The sequence below is a fragment of the Dipodomys spectabilis genome, unplaced genomic scaffold, assembly GCF_019054845.1.
Source record: "Dipodomys spectabilis isolate Male_0828 unplaced genomic scaffold, ASM1905484v1 ptg000089l, whole genome shotgun sequence".
In the NCBI taxonomy this organism is placed as follows: domain Eukaryota; kingdom Metazoa; phylum Chordata; class Mammalia; order Rodentia; family Heteromyidae; genus Dipodomys; species Dipodomys spectabilis.
In genome coordinates, this window is record NW_024870766.1 from 3,326,043 (window position 1) to 3,344,130 (window position 18,088).

The following is an 18,088-nucleotide window of genomic DNA, read 5'->3' on the forward strand; positions in this document are numbered from 1 at the left end:
ATGTTCAGCACTTGTGGTGTTCGAGTAAAATGCTAACTGACCTCCCGTTCCCAAGTGTGAGGCCCAGGAGGGAGTTTCTAAGAAATCAGTGAAAGACTTCCCTACTGTGACACATGTAACACAAATGGGAAATTTAAAATATGTCTCCCTTTTGTCCTTTTGTTCTAAGATGACTCAGCCTGTACATAGACAATCAGAGGTCTTGAAAATTGTTGGGCATGGTGGTTCATGTCATCTCACCATGCAGGAAGATCTGGGCTACACAGTGAGACCTTATCTTAAAAAAATGAAAACTTGACCCATTGCAACAATGAGATGTACAAGTCGTTATGTCGAAAACGAACTTTAGAACTTTGGTGAGGGGGTGGGAGGGGGCCCGCAGGGAGGATTGGGTGGGGGGGTGGGGGAAGGATGGGAAAGGATGGGAAGGGGAAACAAAGGAGGAGGCTACAATACTTGATAAGAAATGTACTCATTATCTTGCCCATGTAATTGTAACCCCTCTGTACAGTATTTTCACAATAAAAAAAATGTAAATCAAAAAAAAAAAGAAAACTTGAGAGTCTCTAAGCCAGAGTCAGGGGTGGCATTCAATTAAATCCCATCCATATTCATAAAACTTGTTTGAAAGCGCTGAACTTGGGGCCGTGTGTGGGTGTAGTAGCATATACTTGTAATCCCAGTTACTTCGGAGGTGGAGATGGAAGGATGACGGTGTGAAGCTGGTTTTGCCAGCTTTTTAGCAAGACCTTGTCACAGAAACAAGCCAGACCTTGTAGTACATTCCTGTGGTCCCAGATACTCTCTGAAAGTAAAGGTAGGTGAATTGTTGGAAACTAACCCAGGGCAAAAGCACAAGACCCTATCTGGGGAAAAAAGTAAAAAACAACCAACCAAAAAAACAACCTTTCATCTAAGGGACTAGGTCAGAAAATGGCCTGAGTAGTAGCTTGAGGCCCTAAGTTCAATCCACAGTTAATCACAAATAATAAAATAAAAGCATTCCTTAAGAACTCTGTTGGAAGCTGGGAGCCAAGGCTTACACCTGTAATCCTAGGTACTCAGGAGGCTAAGATCTGAGGATCACAGTTCAAAGCCAGCCCAGGCAGGAAAGTCCATGAGACTCTTACTTCCAATAAACCACCAGAAAACAAGAAGTGGTGCTGTGGCTCAAGTGGTAGAGCACTCATCTTGAGCTGAGGAGCTGAGACACAGTGCCCAGGCCTAGAGTTCAAGCCCCACGACTGACCAAAAATAACTGTCTTGGATAACATTAACTTATTAATAGGAGATAGTAAATGAAAGAGAAAATGCTTAGAAATAGGAAAGTTCTAACTAAAAAGTCTCAAACCACCCAGAAAGCTACCCTTTCAAAAAAGTGTTTATGATACAATGTGATTTGTCTTTTCAAAGATGCTTTTTGTTTCACACATAATGTTTTCACAGTTTCCTGTGGTTTTAAATTATTAAACCATTACCAGAATTGTGAAAATAACTGATCTGAATTCTTACCCCATTTTTGAGAAACAAAGCATATGAAATTTAAGTGAATCATTGTCATAGATTTTAGCACTCGTATCAGTCTGGCCAAATAGAGTACTCTCTTTGAAGCTCATATATTAGAAACCAAGAGTGCTTAGAATTTAATTTTCCCCCCAGTTGTGATTCTAACCCTTTAACAAGTATGAGTTCATAGCTGCATTGACTTTTATATTTACCATTGGTCACTGCCATCTCTGACCATCTTGGACAAAACCAAGGAAAATAGTTATAATTCTCCTGAAGTACAGTCACACCACTTTTGGATTAGAATGCTGAAATAGAACAGCAGAGGTTGGGCAGTGGAAAGCATGGGAAGTTTCACTGTGAATGAAGTATAGGGCTGTAATGTATGTTAAAAGCCCAGTCTACATTAGCAGTGAGATACAGATTAGTCCAGAAACAGTCATCCTCAATTTAGAAAGTTTCATATCATGACCATATCTAACTGTATCATAATCGTACCACATTCTATGGTTATGATAAGTAAGGAATAAGGACTTAAGTATTCCTTGTTGACATTTTAATCTCACTAGTATTTCAAATGTTAAAATTAAAACCTGGAACTGGGAAATTCACCTTCACCCATAGCTGAACACCTGATGAAACTAAAATAGGGTAAAAGTTACAGATGAGGGCCCTGCTTCATTCTTCCCCTTCCACTACCAAGATACATTCCTTGTCAGAAAGATGAGGTACAAGAAGAGGGAAGAACTAAGTTGGAGATCACTGGAGAAATGATTGACTGGATCCTTTGAATAAAAGAGAAGTTTGTGTACTGTCATTGACCTCTCCCAAAATGTAGCCTTTTAAAGTGTTATGCTCTGTTGTGTTGTTTTGAAACAGGGTCTTGCCAGCTCAGGTATGCTTTGAACTCTTCATTTTCCTGCCTCAGTCTCCCAACTGCTGGGATTATAGTAGAATATCACTATTTTTATCAAAGATAGCTTTTTTAAAAGCTTACATGTATGTTGAGTGCTAATAACTCCTATATTGCACAAATAACTCTGTTCTTCTGGTTTTGATTACTACTCTGATTACAGCAATTTGTCTTTTGAACCTCAAGTTCTTTAATATTTCAACGCCATTCGGGTGCCTGTGGCTCACACCTGTAATCCTAGCTATTCAGTAGGCTGGGATCTGAGGATCACAGTTCAAAGTCAGCCCAGGCAGGAAAGCCGGTGAGACTCTTTATCTCCCGTAAACCAATAGAAAATCAGAAGTGGTGCTGTGGCTCAAACAGTAGAGCGCTCGCCTTGAGCTGAAGAGCTGAGGGACAGTGCCCAGGCCCAGAGTTCAAGCCCCACAACCAACAACCAAAAAAAAAAACAAAAAACTTTCAACCCCATATTAAGGATGGGTTGACATACTTCTTTGCTGCACAGCTGTCTTTGAGTCTAAATAAACAACACACAAGGACAAAAGTATGGTTAAGTTTTGTCTTCGACATGATAGATTCTGAATGTTGCCACTTACAGTAACAGTCCTTGATAGCATTTCTGCTGTAAGACCATGATTTAACTTTTTAAAAGCACATTTAGGAAAGTAACATACAAATTACATTAGAATGAATTAGAAAAGAGTTGCAGTTTAGTTTCCTCCCAAGTGGAGAGATTTATGAAAGCGCCGCACCCCAAGAGAAAGGACTTCTTTCCCTTCCTGCTTCAGCTTCATGGCCACTCTCACCACTGCACTTCCACAGGACTTCTTACTTTAGTTATCACCAAGTTCCATAATTAACATATGGTTCATGTTATTGATTTCTCAGGTTTCAAAGTAAAATAAATCGAGCTTTCTTCCACATTTAGAATATACAGTTTTTCTAAGGCACTTTAAACAAAGACGCACATTATTTCTAAGTTGGAGAGCAGCTGCCAGAAAACAGAAAATTAGGGATGTAGTCATGGGTGAAATAATGGTGATACTGTTCAAAGGTAACCCTTTGTACAGCAGGAAATTTTCCTTAGAAAAGAGACAGCTGAGTTTGCTTGTAAATTTTGCTAGAAACAGGCCTGATTTAGCAACATTTAGCTGGTTAGGAGGCTGAAGACGCACTTTCAACTTTGGATATCAAGCAAGTACCCTCATATATGATGATTTGTAAAAAGTCCAAATACTTGATAGTTTGAAAAGATGAGTATGTATGCGGTTGCTATTAGTTTGTTTTAATGTATAGAATAACAAGCAAATATATATCAGATATGGGAGTAGAGTTTGCTACACATAAAAAGGAGACATCCTAAGAAATGATTTGTAGATTAGTTAGAAAAATTTTAATTTATAGTATTATGACCAGAGCTAATAGGCAAATGCTAGTTACAAAAAGGAGAACTAAACCTTAACATTCTTATATGTAAAAAGCTCTTACAAACCAATAAAAAAATCACTTATTTTAGATATGGATGAGGAACATTAAGAGACAAATACACAAAAGAGCTGGAAGATATGGAAAGGGGGGAATTCAACCCCACAGATAATTAGAAGTGCATGCTGAAAAACAGAATATACCAAGAGATAACTAAATAACTAACAGAATGCTTACATATCCACAGAATGATTTTTCCAAAAAAAAAAAAAACAACATTCTAAAACAGTAGTTGCCTAAAGAGACACAAGATCTAAATTCAACCATTGTAGTATGTTATCAGTATGTACGTTTTTTTCTACTACCTGTTTGTAAAAGCTAGTATGAGGCTGGGCATCAATGACTCATGCCATTGTCTGCTACTCAGAAATCTGAGATCTGAATGGAAAAACTTGGAAAAAATTATATTAAGTGAAGTAAGCCAGGCCCAAAGAAACATAGGCTCCATGGTTTCCCTTATTTGCAATATCTAGTATATGTATAAGTCAAGCGGAAAAGGTCAGATAATGTGATGTTAGGAAAATGAACCCTTAGATATGTATTTTAATGTTTTTTTCTTTCATGCATGTGTTTCTAACGCATTTATAAGATTATTTCTTTGTTGCTTTGTATGTCCCTCCCCCACAGTATAACCCCTGCTTTCACTATATTTGATGTCAGTATAACTTGTGGAGGAGATGGGGAAAAACAAGTCGTTTAAGGATACAGGTGGACCTGTTGCAACAATGAGAAGTACAAGTTGTCATGTCCAAAATGAGCTTTACAACGTTGGTGCGGGCGGGGGGGGGGGGGGGGGGGGCGGGGGGAAGGATTGGGATGGGGGGAAGGGAGGGGCTGGGAAGGGATGTGAAGGGTAAACAAAGGAGGAGGCTGCAATGCTTGGTAAGAAATGTATGCATTATCCTGCCCATGTAATTATAACCCCTCTGTACAGTATGTTCACAAATAAAATAAAATTAAAAAAAAAAAAAGAAGTCTGAGATCTGAGGATTGCAGTTCCAAGCCAGCCGAGGCTACTCATCCTAGCTACTCAGAAGGCTGAGATCTGAGGATTGTGGTTCAAAGCCAAGCAGGCAGGAAAATCCATAAGACTTATCACCAGTTAACTACCAAAAAACCTGAAAGTAGAACTGTGGCCCAAGAGGGAGTGTACTAACCGTAAGTAAAAAAGTTCAGCCACAATGCCCAGGCCCTGAGTTCAAGCCCCAAGACCAGCCAAAACAAAAAACAAAAAAAGCTGGTAAAAATGCACTAACATACTAATAATGCATCTTAAAGCATGCTGGGTTGTTTACGGCCCCAAATAAATGTCTATTACTATTATATTACACTGTATGAAATTCCTAGTGGTGGTTGTCTTTGCCTACAAAAGTGGCTATTTCAATGATTCAGCCTAATACATTTTCAATCCAACAAGATATTTTTGTGTACATATTAATGGAAGATGCAATCTCTTACCTCAGAGTTCACATCTCTACATCTGAATCATCTTCATAGTCCAATATACAAATTAACAATACGGTTTACTTCCTGTGTTGTCAGAACAGTGGTAGAGCTTGCAAAATATCCATTGTATATAATATGGAAGTTGATGATGATAATATTGACATTATACAGCAAGGACTAGAAAAAATTGATGTGACAAGCTTTCTAGTAAGACATACTGACACCATTGTTACTTTTTTTTTTTTTTTTTTTTTTTTACTGTTAATCTTACTGCCATTTTACCATAAAACTACTAGAATTGTCTGTAGAGGCATTTCATTTGGTTGCAATTAGAAGGAATTGCTGCTGAGAACTAAACTTTAAAATTAATGTCTGCATATAGAATAAAGTTAAAAGCCTATTTTTACTATTACGACAAGCATAGATACCAGCTTCTCCAATGGTCTCTGGGTTTTCAGTATTTTTCACATGAAATCAATTTTCCATGTCCATGTTAATGTGAACTCATAACTATTTACATTATACTTTTGAGCAGATGCTTTTTGGGAGGTCACTGCTTTAAAAAAAAATAATAGCATTGCTTTTTAAACCCTGGGTTGGTTGGTACAGAGAGATTGTAAAGGGATAATTAAGGTGTTCTGCATGTAGAATTGATTTAATGAAAAAGTATGAGATGCCTTTTTAATTCTGTGAAGCGAAATACTTGAGCTTCAATGGTAATGTGGATGCCGTAGGTACTCAAAGACATCTGACATGTCTTCAAAATTCAAAGGGGGAAAATGCCAAAGGGAAATTGAATTATGTGTGTTTTTTATGATTCTTTTTTAATTTTTTTTATTGTTATTGTAGAGATGATATACAGAGGGTTACAGTTACATCAGTCAGGTAATGACTACAATTTTTTTTGAACCATGTCTCCCCTCGCATACCATGTGAGCTTTGACACTTTCCCTGTTGCATTTTTTAAAATGGCACTACAAAAACATGTTTTTTAAAAAAATAGTGTTTATCTCACTGAATCATGTCCATGATTCTGAAATTTCTGTGCTTCAGGCTAGGCCTGTGAACTCATCATAGCAGCTTAGCCACTCTATGTGATGGACACAGCATGTCTGAAAATAACCCAAATCATGGGTGAAGGGACACCAGGACAGAAACCCCTGAGCTTTCTTTCCTCTAGTCAAAATAACAAAGTCCTGGACTCCAATGATTGATGAGCAACTTGCCAGGGGAAATGAACTGGAAAATCATCGCCTTGTATTTTACTTGCCACAGGAAGATTTTGACAGAGATCTCAATTCTTCTCAAGTCTGATCAGAGGCCTGACACAGCATCAAGAAAGACTGTAAATACAATCCATGGTTTCCTATCTCACAATATAGCATGTGGGTGTTTGATAGGCTTTGACAGGCCTAGCAACTCTTTGACCATTACAATATGACATTTGAACTGAGAGAAAAGGCTATTTTAAGCAAGTGTAGGTATCCCATGTTTAGCATAGAACATGTATTCCTAAAAAGTATTCAGATGATGACATTCCATTTACCAAGGTCTGGCCTTCTAGCTCTTAAATTGCATATTTGTAGCCTAGAAAAACTTAAGGGCTTATAAATGGAAACACGGAAAAATATTTTAAATGCAAATAATATATTTTCCATAAACATTTTTCCTTATCTGTAAGTAGTTAGTAGTTTCAATTCAGCAAATCAGTCTCTAAGTATAGTGCATCTTGAGCCTTGTCACCCCTTCCATCATTCTCCCTTATCTTGCCCAACTCCACCCATTCCCTTGTTACAAATAATAACCGATGAGAAACTGTGTTAGAATTGTCCATGTTGGTCAGGTAGCTGGAACAGCTCTTTCAAACAGCGATCCGACTTGCCTGGAGACAGTGGCACAATCCTCACCAGCACCCCATAGCCATTCTCTCACGGGAGCCACTGCAGTAGTTAAAGCGAGGTGGTAGAGCCACTACAAAAGCTGCAGGCATCACATGTTGAGCCAGGAGAGATTCCAGACAAATGTCTTCATTGACATTTGCAGAGTGGGTCTGAGATTCATGTTCATGTCATCATCAAGTGTTCACAGAAGGAATGTCTTAAATGGAACACATTTTCTGTTAAATTTTCCACATTAGTCTTGAGCAAAAAGACTCCATATTTAGACAGTAACGTACTACACACTCTTGGGATTGGAGTGTTCAGATTTTCATTAAAATGTTACTTGTTATCAGAAAGCAGGGACCCTTAAAGATTGTATTGACAGTGAACATTCAGCAGGGCTCAGGTTGCATTATTTTACTATATTTTAGAAATGTGTTTGTTTAGGAGCTTAGTGTTTCCGTATCCATGACTTCTCCTTTCATGTGTTTTCTGGGCCTGTGTTGTAGTTGGTTTAGAACTATTTTACACCTTGCCTAAAATGTAGTAGATCTCACAGCTTGTATCTAGAAATAAAGCCCCTTCTGTGAAGTTACTCCCAGAGCCTTTATCCAAAGGCAGTGGCTTGCACCGTCTATTGGATTACCTCTCTGATCGTGTGCTTCTTGCCCAACTGAGCCTGGAGATTTTTGTTAATTCCGTTTGCTGGTGGATAGACTACCTGTCCCTGTGGCTAACTCTTTACAGCCAAAGAACAACTATACAAGGGAACCAACTTAGATGTTGGCTGGGAAATGGCCTCTTAGAATGGGAAACACATGTCTCCTTTCTCCCAGGTGCCCACCAGGCAGCTCTGCAAAATGTGCACATTATTCTATCATTGAATTCCAGACCTGGAATTCAAAAACTATGTGTTACTCTTATCAATTTTGGTATGCCTTAAAGCTTTGGGAGAAAAGGTGAATTAAACAGTGCTTTTCCAAAAGCACTCATTACTTTAGAATTCCAAAATTTCACCATATGCCATGCTCAGCCGTGAATTTGAGGAGTTTCTTGATCATGTCATTTTAAAATAAGTTTCCTATATTTGTTATAAAATTCTCACCAGTAGAGTTTTCCTGTTAATACTCTCCATCTTTTCTCCTTAAGCCTGACTTTTAAGTTGTATACAAGATCATAGGTGACTCTTCTACTGTGCCTTTAAAAAATGTACATCTATGTCTTCCTCTGTGCTAAAATTATAGGACCTTATCCATAACAGAGCCACCATTTTAACCCAGGTTTTCCTGATTATATTAAGAAGAGAAAGTAGATCTTGCCAAGGTTGGGCATATTCCCCAATTCTGTAAAACATTGCAGGCGATTAATGGGCTTGAACTGAGAGTTCTTTTGTGTGTGTACTTGTATGTGCACTTGTACGTGTGAGGAGGAGTGAAAGGGACATCCATGCATAGAATTTCTAAACTGGGCAACAGTGTAGTTAGCTAGCGGCAAGAGATACCCTGTTGGCTCCCAGACCTTTCTGGAGGCAGCCTGTTGGATAGGCCTCCCTGGAGATGAATCCTGCATGGATGGCTTCCTTTTGCCTGAATGCTGGTCCTGTCCTTATTAACACCTTAGGAGGCCTTGGGAGAGATATACTTGTATCCAAAGTACTTTGCAGATTACAGTCCTACCATTTGCCACTCAGGAAGATAAACAGGCATATTAACTCGTAGCAAATGCCACCTCCTTGGTCCGAATGAGTTTGTAAAGCATTTTCTTCCTGGTTTGTGCGCACCACATTGTTTTAGCTCTTCTCATCACTGACCAGCTGGCTTGTTGGTGAATAGAGCTGTGGGCCCCTAGCCATGTTTCATGTGAGGTCTTGGCTGGGTGGCAAACAGGCAGCCTGTAGCCAGTGTCAGCAATTCAGGAGGAATTGGCACAGCAGTGTCCCCATTAATTTCTGCTTGTCACATACTGTCATGCAAGTTACACCAGAGAGGAAATGACCGTTAAAAAAAAAAAAAGGTACCCTTGTGGCACTGGGTCCCCTCCAGACGTTCCCCGAGGTTAAACAAGTGGATACAATTAGCTCTACACAGACAGCTGCGGGGAAGGGAGAGCCTAGATGCAATGGGTCTTTCCTGTCAGCCAGGAGTGTCAGCTATCAACATCTGCCATATTTTAACCCTTCAAAGGGACCGGTAAATTAAGGGGAGCTATTATCCCACGCTCTGCTGATCATTATCAATCATAATGCCCTGGGAAATTACCAGAGTGCTGCTGCCTTGGTGGCAGATTTTGTCCTTTGGGGATCTTTTTTTTTTTCTTTTTTAATGATTTTGCTGGGAGCAGAGAAAAGTGGTAGAGCAGAGGGCAAGGGGAAACTGGCTCTTTAATCATGCGTAATTTACTGCCACAGGGAAGGGGAGTAGAACGGTCATAAACTCCTCTTTGGTTCAGACTGAACCAGGCAGCTTCTATCTCCACAATGGTTCTTCCTGATGACCTGGTCACTACCTTCACCAAGAGCTGTGATGACTTTCAACAAATTCAAACAAGATCTTTGGGAAATGAGAACCAGTTTCAGAGGAGGAAGACTGGCCAAGATGAGAAAAGAAAGAAACTCTTAGGATAAATAAGACCTTCGAAAAGAAAATTCCTGTATTTTCTTTCTTTGTGCCAGTACTAGGACTTGAAAATCAGTCTAAAGCTCCCACCTGACTTTTTCCACTCATTGCTAGCACCCTACCAATTGAGCCCACACCCCCCACTTCCAGCTCTTTGCTGGTTAATTGGAGATAGGAGTCTTGGGTTTGTCTTCCCCTGGTTGGTTTAGAACCTCAGTCCTCAGATCTTCACCTTCTGAGCAGCTAGGATTATAGGTGTGAGCCACCAGCATGGAGACAATTCCTATATTTTTCAAAGATTGAAATGATTAAGCTATTGTTGTTCAAATATAGTCTTGACCAAACTCTTTGTAAGCACATGCTATGTATTGGAATGGGCTTGTCTCATGACAATCTGATGGCCAACACAGAAGGACCTGTGAAGGAAATTTGTCCATGTGAATTGTTTACTGAACTCTGTTTATTTCACTTCATCATTTAAACTGTTGAGGAGACAGGGGACTTCATAATTTTGTGAAAAAGATACCGTCAGGACTACAACTGAAATGACAGGATTTCTATCAATGGACAGTAATAGTGAGTGTAGGATGCTCATTTTGAATGATTGCCAAATGAACGGAAGGAATGATCATGCTCATATTTTATTTCATTCTTATGTCATCGAGGAAGATTCTGCAACCATTTAAAGTGAGAGATGGAAATCACCTCAGAACCATTGAATAGGAGTAACTTTGCATCATATTATCCAGATTTCATTCTTCCCTATGTGAAAGAATTGATAATATGCTCACCAAGGAGAGCTTGGATATGGTTAGTGATGAATGTTAGTTATGTACCAATCCAGTGACATCATCTTTCCTGAGACCCTCATCTTATAAATTAGAAAACAAAGCCTAGATGGCTAGGGGCTTTTCTAAGATTTTATACAAACCAGAGACATTTACATCATACCATGAGCAGAGGAGCAGTACAGGAATTATGGTCAACCCAAGCAACAACATGACAGCATGAAGGAAGAAGAAACTTCAAATGTAGACTCAAAGGCAGCTTTCTTCAGTGAGGGCCCAATCATCTGCTTTGAAATTAGACTAAGCTTGAGGCACCAGGTTTACTTAGCCCCATGAGAATGAGATGTGCCAACTTCACAAGATAACATGCCTGTCTAATTTTAAGTACATCTAGAAGCACATACAAGTATTTCTTAATCTTGATGTCAAAATAAGATATGAATTTAGAGAAAATTGCTTCATTAGTTTTTTTTTAACCTTTGAAAAAGATGTGAAGTGTGCTTTAGTGTGACCCAAACCAATATGAGAATAATCCTAATTGTGGCATCCTGTCTTGTGGATGGGTGTGCTATACATAACTTTTCTGTGGTTCATGTCATTAATCTGGTTTTAGGAGGACAATCAGTAATTGACCTCAAACTGTTTGAGCTTACATGACTAATGAAGCATATTATTGGATACATTAATGTCATAATTTAGTGTTTAGAAGGAGATTTATCCACTGGAAAACAGGTTCTTATTTCAGTGAAACATGGAAAATAAATTATACTCTCTGTTTAAATAACATTGTTTTCTCAGCCTTGTTTCTGAAGCCTGAGTTTAGGATGTGTTATCCAATGTCAGGCTGAGGTTGAAGCACTACTTGAAGATAGTGTATACTTCAGAGGAATACCAGGGGATTACAACTAGGATAACAGAGAAAATGCCAATTTACTGAATAACGATGAGCCAATTAGACAAAAAAAAAACATTGGCTTGAACTTCATGGGAAGGCACCGAATCGTTACTAACTGCTGTGGCATTCAGAATAAATAACATCAATCATGGTGAACTATTTGGGGAGTCATGTGTCCATATGTAATTCCATAAAAAAAAACTCTTCATTTTGGCATTATTAATAACGACTACAATTTATAAAATGGCAGTGCTTCATCGAAAACCCTTGCATCATTTAAACTTGTCAGCTAAGAACTTGAAACTTTCCTAGCATTCATTAAAATGATAATTGCTGAGTTCTCATGGGAAAAAATAGTTTCTCATTTTAAGTCCTGAAGTTTCAACAGGATTTGGTGTAGCATTTCATTTCACTTCAAATCCTAATGACTCACTACATTCTTTTCCCCAGGACTTATCCCCTGTTTACCCTCAGAGTTCTCTCTCATGTAGACACAAGTCTACTGAATCAATGGGCATGACTATTTTCTTGAACAGTGAAACAGTTCGAGTTCTGTATTGCTATTGGAAGATACAGTTTAGCCTGCAAGTTTAAAGAAGATTAGCATTTCCTATGTTTATATCTATTGAATTTGGCTTCTTAAAAATGCTTGCTCCTAAGAGAATCTTCTCTGAGCTGAGTTGAGCCATTCTTATATGGTCAGGAAGTAACAGTGTCCTCATTTTTACAGATGGAAGTAGCTGCCATAAATAGCTAATTAATGACTTGTCCAAGTTCACACAGGTAAAAAGCCAGAAGGTAAATTTGTGACTCTTGCACAATCCATTAGAATGTTTTCATGTCAGCCACTGTAGTAGAATTAAATATAATTTATATATCTTTCTCAGTATTCTTTAATGAGTAATTCCCATTTGCATAAATGTTTTAGCATTTCCATGCCCTCTGGGTCATTAAAGTAATTTATTTTTATAATTTTAATTATTATAAGACTCAATGTATAAAATATATTCAGAAATGAAATGAAGACAGATACATTAAATTGTATTGTTATTAAAACGCATAGTGTCCATGCTAGGATTAGATGAGAGCTGTGCATTAGATACAGGCTATTACATTTGTTGTTTATTGCTTAGCAATGTGAAATTATATTTAGCTGGGAAAAATATTTTCTTCTTTGTGAGGAAGGGCAGCCCTAGAGTTTGAACTCGGGGCCTTTCACTTGCTAGATAGATACTCTACCATTTGAACCATTTCTCTAGTCCTTTTTTTACTATTGCTGTTTTTCAAATAGGGTTTCATATTTATATGTAGGCCCACCTAGACTGATTTTTATCTTAAGAAGGAAGGCCTCCTATCAACTTCTGTAATGATCAAATACAATGCCCTGGTAGGAAGTATATCTTGTGGTGGTTTAGCTATAATCTACACTCTGCCTCAAAGCTTAGGAGTGGTTTTAATAAACCATTATACACTCTATCATTAAGTATCATTAAATCCTTTTTTCTCTTACTTCATTTATGCCAGGTAAATTTTTACATTATGAGTGTTAGATTAAGCCATAGAAGAGCTTGTAAAAAACAATTAGAACACACTTGAAATTCACATCGCAAATGTTACAGGACAGGTTTTCCAAACCAACCATCCTATCTAGGATATTCCATCAGTTCCTCAAAGCTGCTGGGAGGTTGAAAAATATTTGCCTTTCCCACTGTGATATTCATACTTCTCTTGGTTTTCCTGCTGTTCAGAAATGGCCTGTTGATTTAAGGTTTCTATCTCGCTTGACTCCAGATTCTTTACAGATTGTGTCCAGACATTCTCATTTTAGTCTTTCTTACATTTTTCTAAACACAGTATAGTCCCAACGCAACTGAAAAGTTGACAAGGTTTATCTAATAAAATCTAAAGAGATATAAATAAAAATGGGGGGAACATTTTTAAACTCCTCTGGAGGCTTTTTTTTTTATTGTAAAGTTGATGTACAGAGGGGTTAGTTATACACGTCAGATAATGAGTATATTTCTTTTTGAACATTGTAACCCCTAGAGGCCATTTTTAAAGACTTGAAGGCATCATATACACAAATCAGAGAAATTATAACATTTTCAGAGTAGGAAAATACCTTAGAATTCTTATTTGGATGAGTTACTAGACGTTACATAGTTGGTAGGATTGTAACCAATTCATCTGTTGTAGTCCAGCGGGCTTCCCAAGAACTATGGAAATGTGAGTTTGTTATATCTTACATGTAATTATTTCCTTTGATAAAGACCCATACTTACATTTTCTTAGTGGCTTGAATGAATTACTGTACTTGCTTGCACATTCCTCAAGAAATGCTGTTAGTTTAAACTTTGCCCTCAGTTTTACCTGACCTAAGCCCAGAATTAGTAACACGTTTCTTGCTAGAACCTTCATTCTTAACATTTTATTCTCTTCAACCAGTCTCATTCCAAGTATATTCCTTTTTTCTCTCTGAAGAGTTGCGCTGCCTCATGTCTGCCTCTTTTATTTCAATAATGTTCAGGTTCTATCAAGGTTTTTATTCCTTATACTATCTCCCTGGTAGTTTCTAGTCAGTTACCTATATCTTTTTGGAATAAAACTCTACCTCAAATAAACATACGGCTCTTTTTTTAAACAGTCACTGCACATCTTCTGTGCATTGTGCACTGTGCCATCAAATCACTAGAGATGTCCAAAAATAAGCCAAGTGTTAGGCGTTCTCCTAAAATTCACAGAAGCAAAGCTAAAAGGAATAGCTAACAAACTGGTAATGGGGCCGACTTCTTTAGAAGAGACTGAGGTATCTTCCTAAACAACTGGGACACATGGCAAATGCTGCAGAACAAGCAGCTACTGCCTTTGAGACATGGAAAGGAGGTACACAAGAGGTGGAAAGGATCAAAAATGTAGAAGGATTATAGCCATGAGAAGCTAGCATGTCTACACCGAAGAATTTGAAGATTTGTTTATTTTCTCGTTTGATCTAAAATTACCAAGTCAGCTAGAATCATTGATTCCATAAATATAGGTAGGAATGGATGGTAGGATATAGAAGCTATATAGCTATACTCTGTGGATCCCAGGAAGAATATATCAACTAGATTTGAGGACATACTACAATTCTTACAGAGTTAAAGACCCAAAGAGCAATGTCTACTTACTTCATTTACTTATTGGATATAGTAAAGGAGAGTCCCTGGCAACAGGGTGGTTACTAGCCTAAGCTTAACTTCTCTGAGTTTGTCTTCCCTGTTTTTTTTACAGATAAGGATAAAAATATGCAAGTCAAATTAATTGAACTACTTTGTATACAGTCCAGTATCCTCATGTAATTTCAAAACTAAAGACCTGATAAGACCCAGTGCTACTCCTAAAAGTTCCAGGTGAAGGCAGAAGCTTATTAACATTATGTAAAACCATTATCAAATAGATTTTATAACCATTCTTAATGACCCACCAATGTCATTTGACCTGTTTTGTGTCCCTGATGGCTTTTTTCCTTCTGGTTTGGGTCTTTATTGACTATCTTTATTGTCATTAATGACAAAATCCATTTTGTGTTTCCTTCCATTACTTACTTGATGATAATGTTAAATTGCCTGGATTGCTATTAAAAAACCTTTAGATTCTCTGGAAAGTTAAACCCTATAAACTTTTGTTTGTAAAATTTCTAAATATAGAACACATAATATGCCATCATACATTTAGGGAATTCATTTGAAGAACTTTCCATTCTGTATTGGAACACTAAAAAGTGAAAGCCCTGAGTATATTTAACATCTGTGTATTTCCCTCAGATCTTAGTCGTCATGTTTTCTGGATTGCAGTTGACATATTGAAACACTAATTCTTGAAACTACTTTAATATATGATATATTTATGATGCATTAACTTTTATTAGCATGCCTCAAATAGAAACAAAAAAAAGAATTTGAGCAACAAAGAAATTCTATTTCATACCTGATTTGTTCTGCAAGTCTTTATGAAGAATGTTTGAGCTACTTGGCTAAGTAAATAGGAACATATCACAGAAGCTAATCTTAAAGATTGTTTAAAATCTTGAAACAGAAAATAAGATGCACAATGAAACACCATATATGACAGGTGTATGATAAGTACCGGGTCAGTGTTGCAGTTGACAAGTACTGTAAGAATTCAGAAGATAAAAGAAATAAAGACTGGCTTCCTGAAAAATGTGACAGTGGGACTTTAAAGATGTTATTGTGAAACATGAGTGATAGGTGCCAGCAGAAGCTGAGATCTAGATAGAAGTCTTGCTTTGGGAAATGACACCATTAATTTGTGAATATCCAGAGAAATGAGGATCAGAAGCATAGTAGGCAAGGGAAGAAGCGGGCTTGATAGTTGAAGGTCCTGGGAAGTATTTGCAGACACTTGGGTAGATGCTCATACTTTCCTTGTGGGTTTTTTTTTTTTTTTTTTGTCAGTTGTGGGGCTTGAACTCTGGGCCTGCTCTCTTCAGCTCAAGGCAAGCATTCTACCATTGAGCCAGAGCACCACTTCCGGTTTTCTAGTGGTTTATTGGAGATAAGAGTCTCACAGACTTTCCTACCTGGGCTGGCTTTGAACCGCGATCCTCAGATCTCAGCCTCCTGAGTAGCTAGGATTACAGGCATGAGCCTCCAGTGCCCGGCACTTTCCTTGTGTTTTAAGCTGACTAATCAGATACTACCGTGCTCATTTAGAAGAGATCTGTCAGAAATAGATTAGATAAAGAGACAGGTCCATTGGTTTGGGAATGAGATAATCAGGGTCTATAGTAAGGTGCTCATGGTAAATAAATGGAAAGAAATGAGAAATTGTGAAGAACAACGTGACTGGACTTTGTTACTTCTTGTCCAGAGAAGGAAATAGATAAGTAGAGATTAGAATTGTCAGTTTGGGAAAGAAAGTGATACTTTAGATTAGTCTTACTGCATTTGGCCTATGTATCTAATGATGTTGTAAAAACTTGTGTGGCAACTAACTGCTCAGGTCTAAGAAATCACTGAGGAAGAGGAATCTACAGTAGGAAAAGATGGATTCCATAAAATATAAAACTAGTAAAGCCAGTGCTGGTCCTCATTATTAAAAGAATGGTTGTCGTGGGACATGGTGGTATACATGGTAATCCCAGCTAGTAGGAGGTAGAAGGATTTGAGACTAGCCTACAAAGATGTGTGATACCCCCATCTCCCAAAGAATGCATACAAAAATGGACATGTCTCAAGTGACAGAGCACTTGCCTGGCATGCAGGAGACTGTGTTTAGTCCCTGATATCACAGATAGACAGACCTTTAGAAAAACAATTGATTACAATAAAAAATATTAATAATAAAAATAAAAAAAAAGAAAAACAATTGATTAATAACTATGAAAAGATGCCTTCTTACCTCACTATAATCAAAGAAAGGTAAAGTACAGTGATAACTAAAGTATTTTTGCTACTGTACTAAGGCAAGAAAAAAAAATTCCAGGTGTAAGAAATGGATGCTTTTATATATTACAGGGAATATAAATTGATACAGTACTGTGGAGGCAATCTGGCAATACTGATTAAAATTCATACATTCAGTAACATTTTCACTTTTCAGAGAAATTCTGGCACAAATACAGCAGGTGGCATGAAAAATTTACTGTGACATTAATTCATCTCTAACTCCTTATTTTCTTTGTGGTGCTTGCTAGAGATTGAACCTAGAATCTCACACATACTAGAAAAGCAGTCTAGCACTGAGCTACATTTCAACCCTGGAGTCTTAATTATAATGGAAAACCATTGGAATTAAGCTAAATGTGTATGAGGTGGCTGAATAGACCATGACCCTATATGGAATACTATGTCACAGCTAAAAAGAATGGTGCAGATCTGTGAAAACTTATTTGCAAGTTCTCATGGTGAGTGGAGAAGAGCCAATTTTAGAGCTGTTTCCATTTATCTGAAGAGTATGTCTGTCTCAGAATTTATAGACTCAAGAAGAATACACATAAGACAAGCTTAGAGAGACAAAAGGTGCGTGTTTTCTCTCACATGGGAAAGCTAGATCTAAACTACACCAGGACTTGATAAATTATACAGGACTCTAGGCATTCAAATATACTGAGATGAAAGGGGGATACTCTTAGGGGAGGAACACAAAAGCACAATGCTTATGTGTCTCTGTCCATATAAAATAATATTTATCTAAATGAAAAACAATATTCAACAAACTGAAAGTATGGGCTTCTAGGAGAAAGTGAAGTGAGTAGGAAGCAAATTGTCAGAATTAGCAAATAATATAGACTAATCAATTTGGCTTTCAAATAAAAAACTTGTGTGTAGTCCTGTGCAATATTTGAACATGTTTACACTAAAAATTATTCATTGTTTATCTAAAATTTAAATTTAAAACTTTGTTTTATCTAGACACACTGGTGAGTTTAACTTCAACTCAGAATTTGTCAGAACATAAATGTATCCATGTATACTTTGTGTGATAACAAATGAGATTTAGGTAGATGTGTAAAAGCTGTACTAAACACTAGACGTTAGCTTGCTTTGAGAAATAGCCTT

At 37.5% G+C, this 18,088-nt stretch overlaps 1 protein-coding gene and 1 long non-coding RNA gene across 6 annotated transcripts in view; both read left to right on the top strand.

Moving 5' to 3' along the window:
* The window catches only part of Cdk6 (cyclin dependent kinase 6), a 182,347-nt gene that overhangs the window by 55,707 nt on the left and 108,552 nt on the right, over positions 1 to 18,088 (top strand). The window lies entirely within an intron of this gene.
* LOC122111841 lies at positions 4,304 to 17,629 on the top strand. Its single transcript, XR_006148054.1, has 3 exons — positions 4,304 to 4,315; positions 7,848 to 7,850; positions 17,540 to 17,629. It is a non-coding gene; the product is annotated as an uncharacterized LOC122111841 (long non-coding RNA).